The sequence below is a fragment of the Mirounga angustirostris genome, unplaced genomic scaffold (assembly GCF_029215605.1).
Source record: "Mirounga angustirostris isolate CCGP_5_RB_7025 unplaced genomic scaffold, mMirAng1.0.hap1 SCAF_14, whole genome shotgun sequence".
Lineage (NCBI taxonomy): Eukaryota > Metazoa > Chordata > Mammalia > Carnivora > Phocidae > Mirounga > Mirounga angustirostris.
In genome coordinates, this window is record NW_026991722.1 from 72,858,477 (window position 1) to 72,868,513 (window position 10,037).

The window sequence follows — 10,037 nt, forward strand, 5'->3', positions numbered from 1 at the left end:
GGTGAGTTTGGAGCAATGTGTAGTGCCAGAAAATACGGAAGTGCTAAAAACAAAAAACTCACCAATGATGATGATGTCACAGGGACATGGGAGCCACCTGATAAAAGCAGATAAAGTAGTGTTAGATTGTAAACCAAAATAGGGGCGCCTGGGTGGCTCGGTCAGTTGGGTGTCTGCCTTCGGCTCAGGTCATGGTCTCAGGCTGGCATAGTGGCTTCCTTCCAAAGAGAACAGTATGGCAAGGGGATAGGGAGGAGTAACTTTCCAGTGGGGAAACCTAACACTGCCTCAGTTTGTGGTCGAGATCAACATCAATGGTGATAAGTATGTTGATGGCATATACCTTTGACATGATGTGTGGAAAATGGCACTTTACCTATGTAGACCTTCTCCCCAAAACCCATAACCCCATAACCCCTCTAATCATGAGAAAAGCATCAGACAGATCCCAGGGAACATTCTACAAAATACTTGACCAGTACTCCTCAAAACTGTCAAGGTCATGAAAAGGAAAATCAGAAACTGTCACAGCCAAGGGGAGCCTAAAGAGATATGGCAGCTAGATTTAGTGTGGTGTCCTGGATGGAGTCTGAAACAGAGAAAGGACTTTAGGAAAAAAACTGAGGAAATCTGAAGGAAGTATAGACTTTAGTTAATGAACTGATATCAGTTACTTAACTGGAACAAATGTACCACACTAGTGTAAGGTGTTGATCAGAGGGGAAACTGGGTATGTGTTCTAAATTCCCAGTTTCTGTACTAGCATCCTAATTTTTCAGTAAATCTAAAACTGTTCTTGAATTAAGAGTTTATGAAATACATATGTGTGAGTGTGTGTGTTTAGAAAGAAAAAAGAAGAAACCTACTACTACATCCAACAACGTGGTTGAATTTCTCAGACAGAGCAAAAAAGCTGGACTCGAAGGAGTACAGACTATACGTTTTCACTTATGGGAAATTCTAGGATAAGCAGAACTAACTTGTGATGATGATAAGGATCAAAATAGAGGTTTCCTGTGGAGGAGGGTGTTACTGATGGGGATAGAGCATAAGGGGGCCTCCTGGGGTGCTGGGAATACTTTAGATCTTTATCTTGATGGTGGTTATAGAGTTACACGTTTATGAAAAATTCATCAAGAAGTACATCTAATGGTGCAGCCACTCTGAAAAACAGTATGGAGATTCCTCAGAAAGTTAAAAATAGAGCTACCCTACGACCCACCAATTGCACGCACTGCTAGGTATTTATCCAAAGAATACAAACGTAGTGATTTAAAGGGGCACATGCACCCCAATGTTTATAGCAGCAATGCCCACAATAGCCAAACTATAGAAAAAGCCCAGATGTCCATCGACAGATGAATGGATAAAGATGTGGTATATATATATATATATATATATATATATATATATATATGCAATGGAATATTACTCAGCCATCAAAAAGAATGAAATCTTGCCATTTGCAATGACGTGAATGGAACTAGAGGGTATTATGCTCAGTGAAATAAGTCAGTCAGAAAAACAAATACCATATGATTTCACTCATATGTGGAATTTAAGAAACAAAACACATGAACATAGAAGGGAAGGAAAAATAAAATAAGACGAAAACAGAGAGGGAGGCAAACCGTAAGAGACTCTTAACTATAGGAAACAAACAGGGTTGCTGGAGGGGAGGGGGGTGAGGAGATGGGGTAACTGAGTAATGGGCATTAATGAGGGCACTTGAAGTAATGAGCACCAGGGGTTTGTATGCAACTGCTGAATCACTGAATTCTCCCTCTGAAACCAATAATACAGTATATGTTAATTAAATTGAATTGAAATAAAAAATTTTTTAAAAAGATTTACATCTAAGATTTGTGCACCTTAACATACAGGGTATAATGTGTTACACCTCAATCAAGCAGGAGGCACTGTTAGTAGGGTAGCCTCTAGCCACTGGCCACCGGCTGTATAAAGTTCAACTTAATTAACTTAAAAAAAATCTTTTTTGAGAGAGTGAGCGTGGGGGTGAAGGGGCAGAGGGAGAGAGAGAGAATCTTTAGCGGGCTCTTTGGTCAGCGCGAGGCATGCGCAGGGCTCAACGTGGGGCTCAGTCTCAGGACCCTGAGATCAGAATCCTGAGGTCACGCCCTGAGCCAAAATCAAGAGTCAGATGCCTAACTGACTGAGCCACCCAGGCGCCCCTGACTTAATTAATTAAAATTTAACAACTCAGTTTCCCAATTGGATTAGCCACATTTCAAGTGCTCAAGAGATGTGGTAGCTAGTGGCTCACATATTCGACAGTGTAGATACAGAACATTTCCATCACTGTAGAAAGTTCTGTCAGACCACACAGGTGTACAACAGTGTTGTTCCATAGAAAGAGAATGTCAGCCCATATGTCATCTTAAATTTTATAGTAACCACATTAAAAAAGTGAAAAGAAACCAGTGAAGCTAATTTAAATAATATTTTTCATTTAACCCAATACATCCAAAACATCATTTTAACATGTAATCATTAGAAATGTCATCAGAGAGGGTGCCTGGGTGGCTCAGTTGGTTAAGCGACTGCCTTCGGCTCAGGTCATGATCCTGGAGTCCCGGGATCGAGTCCCGCATCAGGCTCGCTGCTCAGCAAGGAGTCTGCTTCTCCCTCTGACCCTCCCCCCTCTCATGTGCTCTTTCTCTCTCTCATTCAGTCTCTCAAATAAATAAATAAAATCTTTAAAAAAAAAAAAAAAGAAATGTCATCAGAGAGATGGCTTCTATTCTCATTTTGGAATTCCAGTATGTACTTACAATTATAACTCATCTCAATTAGGACTAGCCACATTTCAAGCACTTGTTACTCATACTAGTGGCTACTAGATTAGTGCAGGTGTAGGTTACATCAAGCTGCTGACTTTAGTAGCTTCTGGGGATAACGGCAGGATTGTGCAAGAGGATCTCTCGCTTTGAAGTATGTTTAACCAAGTAACATTTAAAAATTTTTCACAATGAGCATATGTTCACATGTTTCTTGTGTTAGTTGGGTCCTCCAATTAACAGAGGGTCAGACCAAGTTAGGAGCACAAAGAGGGTTAGTGGAGATACCGCTGTGAGTCACAGAGAAGGAGGAAGCAGTGCTGGGCAGAGAAAGCCTTCAGACCAGATTGCAGGTTTGGTGTCTGAGAAAGGAAAGGAAAGAAACAGGAAGCAAGAACCTCAGACCAAAGCATGGACTTGGCCGCCCCAGGGAGGGTTGTCCCAGAGCAGATTGCCCGTTAGAGTTGTCTCATGTTGGACACGAATGTCATGGTCCTAGTCTCCCTGCTGTGCTCAGTCATCAGCGGAGAGCCCCTGGGAAGCGTGTCCCGGCGTGAAGGCTGTGCAGAATCCAAAGGTGCTACAGCTGGAAGCTGGCAGCAAACAGCAGCCCTCCCACTGACCGGCAAGTTCTTTCCTCTTTTTTTTTTTTTTAATTGTTAATTGTGGTCAAACAAACAAAACATAAAATTTACCATTTAAATTTCTTTTTTTTTTTTAAAGATTTTATTTATTTATTTGACAGAGAGAGACACAGCGAGAGAGGGAATACAAGCAGGGGGAGCGGGAGAGGGAGAAGCAGGCTTCCTGCAGAGCAGGGAGCCCGATGCGGGGCTCGATCCCAGGACCCGGAATCGTGACCTGAGCCGAAGGCACACGCTCAACAACTGAGCCACCCAGGCACCCCGCCATTTAAATTTCTAATTACCATCTAATTTCTAAGTGTACAGTTCTGTGCTGTTAAGTATATTCGTATTGTTGTGCAACCAACCACCAGAACTGTTTTACCTTGCAAAACTGAATCTCTGTCTCCATTAAATAAAACTCCCCAATCCCCCTGCCCCTGGTAACCACTGTTTTGCTTTCTGTCTCTATGAGTTTGACTATGGTAGGCACCTCACATGAGTAGCATCTAGAGCATTTGTCTTTTGTGGTTGGCTTCTTTCACTTAGCATCATGTTCTCGGGTTCATGCATGTTGTAGCAATTGTCAGAAAGTCGTTCCATTGTATGGGTAGACCACACTTTGCTTATCCATTCATTTGCTGATAGAACATTTGGGTTGCTTCCACCTTTTGGCTAGAAGTGAATGATGCTGCTATGAACATGGGTGTACAAATATCTTTTCCAGATCCTGCTTTCAGTTCTTTTGGATATATACCCAAAAGTGGAATGGCTGGATCATATGGTTATTCTATTTTTAATTTTTTAGGAACCACCATACTGTTTTCCACATCGGCTTTTCTGGGTTTTGTTGTTGTTTTTGTTTTAATAATAGCCATCCTGATGGCTGTGCAGGGTGTTACCTCCTTGTGGTTTGATTTGCATTTCTCTAATTAGTGATGTTGAGTATCTTTTCATGTGCCTCTTGGCCTCTTGCAGGGTCATCTGAAAGGCTCTCCCTGACGGCCAGGTCTAGAGAAAGCCAACTTTTTAATTACATGGGTTTTAAACTCTGTGGGTCCACCTGGATTTATTTCGGTAAGTACAGGACAGTCCTGTAAATGTATTGTCCTTACGATCTTCTTAATCACATTTTATTTTCTCTAGCTTACTTTATTGTAAGAATACAGTATATAATACATAGAACATACAAAATATGTGTTAATCGATGTTTTTATTATTGGTAAGGCTTCCGGTCAACAGTAGGCCATTAGTAGTTAAGGTTTGGGGGAGTCAAAAGTTATATGTGGATTTCTGACTGTGTGGGGAACTGGCGTCCCTAACTCCCGTGTTGTTCAAGGGCCAGCTGTAATTAAAAATTAATAGCAGAATACTTTACAAACCAAGCAGAAGATCTAGAGGGCAGCAGGGACCACCCTACTTGAGATTTCTGTAGAAGTTGCACACTAATAGAATCTTAGAGCAAACCTGCCTGGCACTGGGCTAGGCTCATTTCATCATCTCAACAACTCTTTGAGGAGTGTATTTTTACCTTCCAGGGTGCAGCAAGAGCTAGCCTGGAGGGTGGGGCGGAGGATTGTATTCCCTTCCGCCAAAATCTCCTGTAATGCTTCTTCACCCACTCACCACCGTGAATAAACATTTCACCTAAGTTTAAAAACAAAACAAAAAAAGTATGTTCTTATGCAAACACAGATTCAAAACTAGTGCCTGGGTACCACCCTTCCTGCAACCAGACTGTTTTCTAAAGACCTTTAACTCCTAGAGATGAAGTCACTGACCCAAGGTTGCAGGCATTTAAGTCAAACTGGAAAATCTCCAAAATCCTTGCTGTTTTGGTACATGATTTAAGGGTAAGAACACTTGAAAATAATGTGGAGAACATGAAGAAAGCTATACTGAGTGTACCACTCAGGAAATAAATGGTGCCACAGGTATTCAGGAGGAGAATAAAACTCACTCTGCTTGATGTATCAAAATAGTGATGAAGGGGCAGAAGGCAAGCTGAGGACAAAGCACAAGCTGACACCCTGCTTTCCGCCCCCTCCTGCCCCCCCACTCCCAGGTGGGACAGGTGGGACATTTCTCAGGCACTCCTGGCTGCCCTAACGCTAAGGGAAGGGAAAAAAATGGTTAGCTAATAGAGATCACAGTCCTGCAGGATATGGGTCTCCGTCAGCTTACAAAATGTCTTCGTGATTCACAAGAAAAAAAGCATTCTTATCAATAAAAGCATTCTTGTCAATAACCTAACTTCCAGAAGGAAGCTCCCAGCTGTCTTAATGTTATGCTTTACTAGAGGGAAAAACTTGACAATGACAAGGCCTCCAATATCTTGTAGGTTGTCCTCTTTTAGCATAAAAAATTCTTTTGAAAACCTCTCTTTGGGGCACCTAGGTGGCTCAGTCGTTAAGCGTCTGCCTTCAGTTCAGGTCATAATCCCAGGGTCCTGGGATTGAGCCCCGCATCGGGCTCCTTGCTCCGCGGGAAGCCTGCTTCTCCCTCTCCCACTCCCCCTGCTTGTGTTCCCTCTCTCACTGTGTCTCTCTCTGTCAAAAAATAAATAAAATGTTTAAAAAAAAAAGAAAACCTCCCTTTTCCTTACCTCCCCCAACTCCAGAATATATAATTAGTTGCTCTTCACAATCCCTGGGCAGCAGCTCTTTCTGCCCATGGGTCCTGTCCTCATGCTTTAATAAAATCACCTTTTTGCACCAAAGACATCTCAAGAATTCTTTCTTGGCCCTCGGCTCTGGAACTCACCTACATATCAAAATTACATCATCAATAGGACCACAGATATTTGCTAATGGGACTTTCCTTTTTTTTTTTTTTTTTTTTTTTAAGTTTTATTAACTTAAGTAACCTCTATACCCAACGTGAGGTTCAAACTCACGACCTTGAGATCAAGAGTTGCACGCTTTTCCGACTGAGCCAGCCAGGGGCTGCTCATGGAACTTTCCTATTGGTGGACATTAGCCCGCAAACATTTATAGCTGCTTTTTTATTAAGTGTGGCCCACACACTACTTCAGTTTTCTACATCACTTTTTCCTTTGTTTAACCATAAGGCATAACCTTATGACCTTTTGCAGTCACTTTGGTTTCTACTCAAAGGCAGAGCGGTGGGGGGTGGAGTGCAACTGCATACATGGTCTTAAATCTCAGAGGAAGAGTATTTTTGAAATTCTTTTTAAAACTTTGTATCATGATAGGGGCTCCTGGGTGGCTCAGTCGGTTGAGCGTCTGCCTTTGGCTCGGGTCATGATCCCAGGGTCCTGGGATTGAGCCCCACATTGGGCTCCCTGCTCAGCGGGGAGCCTGTTTCTCCCTCTCCCTTGCCTGCTACTCCCCCTGCTTGTGCTCTCTTTCTGTCAAATAAATAAATAAAGTCTTAAAAAAAAAAACTTTGTATAATGATATATCTTGTGACTTTAAAAAGTTTTGTTGTAAACAGATTCTACATTGCTAATCCAGCTTTCCATATCTGGTTCTCCAATAATTATATGAACTTGGGAAATATCTTATATTTCATATTTAGGTGATAGAAGTAGCTTATAATAATAATAATGATACCCAACATAGGGGTGCCTGGGTGGCTCAGTCGGTTGAGTGTCCAACTCTTGATTTTGGCTCAGGTCATGATCTTGGGGTTGTGGGATGGAGCCCCACGTTGGGCTCCGTGCTCAGCACAGAGTCTGCTGGAGATTCTCTTTCTCCCTCTGCCCCTCCTCCCGCTTGTGCACAATAAATAAATAAATAGATAAATAAATAAATAAATAAAATCTTTTAAAATAATAGTAACAATAACAGCCGACATCTTCTTGGGCACTTACCATGTGCCAGACACTGTTCTAAAGCACTTCACGACAATCTCACAAACTAGATTATATCATTACCCCGTATTACAGCTGGGAAAACTTAGCCCCAAAGTAAAGGCACAATTTACTTGCCTAACATCATACAGCATGCAAGTGGCAGAGTCAATCACAATTTGAACACTTGTGATCTGGTCTCAAACCCACCCCTTTGAACACTGTGCTTGTCACTTACTGTTTTTCACTTGAGCATGCATTAGAGTTACCTGGAGGGCAGGGCGCCTGGGTGGCTCAGTCGGTAAAGCGTCTGCCTTCGGCTCAGGTCATGATCCCGGGGTCTTGGGATGGAGCCCCATGTAGGGCTCCCTGCTCAGCGGGGAGTCTGCTTCTCCTTCTCCCTCTGCCCCTCCCCCCTGCTTGTGCTCTCTCTCTCTCAAATAAATAAATAAAATCTTAAAAAAAAAAAAAAGAATTACCTGGAGGGCTGTGGAAACACAGATTGCTGGGCCCACTCCCAAAGTCTCTGATTCAGTGGGTCAAGAATTTCCATTGCTGAAAAGTTTCCAGGTGATCCCAATGCTGGTGGTCTGCTGAGTACACTTTTAAGAACCTGAGCTAAATTTGTAACTCATAATTGTTTTCATAATTTTTCAATGGAGAGAGAAGGGTCATGACTAGCTACCAACAGATTGTTGAATTCTGTGAGGGATCTAAGAGTTAAGATTACTAACACTTTTGGGGCGCCTGGGTGGCTCAGTCATTAAGCATTACTAACACTTTTGGGGCGCCTGGGTGGCTCAGTCGTTAAGCATCTGCCTTCGGCTCAGATCATGATCCCAGGGTCCTGGGATCGAGCCCCGCATCGGGCTCCTTGTTCAGCGGGGAGCCTGCTTCTCACTCTCCCTCTGCCTGATGCTCCCTCTGCTTGTGCGCTCTCTTTCTCTCAAAAAAAAAAAAAAAAAAAGATGACTAACACTTTTTTATAATAGCCAATAATAGACAACATCCAGGGCGCCTGGGTGGCTCAGTCGTTAAGCGTCTGCCTTCGGCTCAGGTCATGATCCCAGGGTCCTGGAATCGAGTCCCACATCGGGCTCCCTGCTCGGCAGGAAGCCTGCTTCTCCCTCTCCCACTCCCCCTGCTTGTGTTCCTGCTCTCACTATCTCTCTCTCTGTCAAATAAATAAATAAAATCTTAAAAAAAAAAAAATAGACAACATCCATTGATGCTTAAGATGTGCTAGACCCTGGACTAGGCACTTTTCATGCATTATCTCATCTAACCTTCACACCATTCTTGGGAAATACTTTTATTTTTCCCAGTTTACATTGAGGAAATAGGGATTTGGAGAGATTAGGCAACTTAATCAAACTTTTGTACCAGCAAGTAGCAACTGTGAGGTTCAAGTCAAAGACTGCTTAACTCCACAGCCCAGTTGACTACAACACTCTAGACTTTGCGTGCAGCAGATGCTCTCTCTCTATGGACTTGCCTATTCTGGACATCTCATATGAATGGAATCATACAATAGGAGGTCTTTTGTGACTGGCTTGATTTAGCATAACTTCCCAGTAATGAGTTATGACATCTGTGAAATGTTGTCTATGAGAGAAGCTCATTAGAGACTGTGCTAAAGGTTTTTAAGGGGGCTTGTCATGAAGGCACCTTCTGCCTAATGCATACCAAAATTCCATACTCCCAGGAGGAAAGCCGGTAAACTATGTTGTTTGCATAAACAATTAAGGCACACTGAGCTACTCTTATCAGTTGGGGTGGTGGAACCCTCCCCAAACACAAATTCCCAGATCCTAGCCAAGGGCCAACCTTGGAAGCAGGATTTTCAAATGATAGTATCCCTGGGCCTGCTATGTTAACTGTTTTGTGCACAGATTTTGATAGGATTTATGCTGATCTATAGATCAACTGGAAATGTAAGATGGAGAATATCACCATCTTAACCATACTATTACAATTTTTGAACACATGATGTCTTTCAATTTATTTACATCTTAATTCCTCTCAAAGATATTTTGTAGTTTTCAGTGTGCAAGTCTTGTTTTTCTTTTGTTAAAGTTATTTCTAAGTATTTTATATTTTTGATGTCATTGTAAGTGGAATTAATTTCTTAATTTCATTTTTGGTTATGTCTTGCAAATGTATATAAATGCAATTAGTTTTTTTCTTAAGATTTTATTTATTTGAGAGAGAGAGAGAAAGAGCACAAATGAATGCTGAACAGGGAGCCTGATGCAGGGCTCCATCCCAGGACCCCCAGATCACAACCTGAGCCAAAGGCAGCCACTGAACCAACTGAGCCACCCAGGCACCCCACAATTGTTTTTTGTATATTGATCTTGTATTCTGCAACCTTGAGCTGTTTATTAGCTCTAATAGTTGTGTGTGTGTGTAATCTTTAGCCTGTTAATATGGTGGATTACATAGATTGTCTTTTCTGAACCAGCCTTGCATCCCTGGAATAAACCCTACTTGGTCATGTTATATAATTTTTATGTAGTGCTGAATTCTGTTTACTAGTATCTTGCTAAGGATTTTGCATCTATTTTTACTTTGCATATTTTTTAATCAGCTTATTTAGGGTTTTTTTTTAATCATTGCATTGTAGGAGATACATATACACCTCTCCTACTACATATATATATATATTCATTCTGGATTTTAACCCCTTATTAGATATGACTTGCAAATATATTCACTCATTCTGTAGGCTGCCTTTATACTCTGTTAATTGTGGTCTTAGATGCACAAGTTTTAAATGTTGATATAGTCCCGTTAACTATT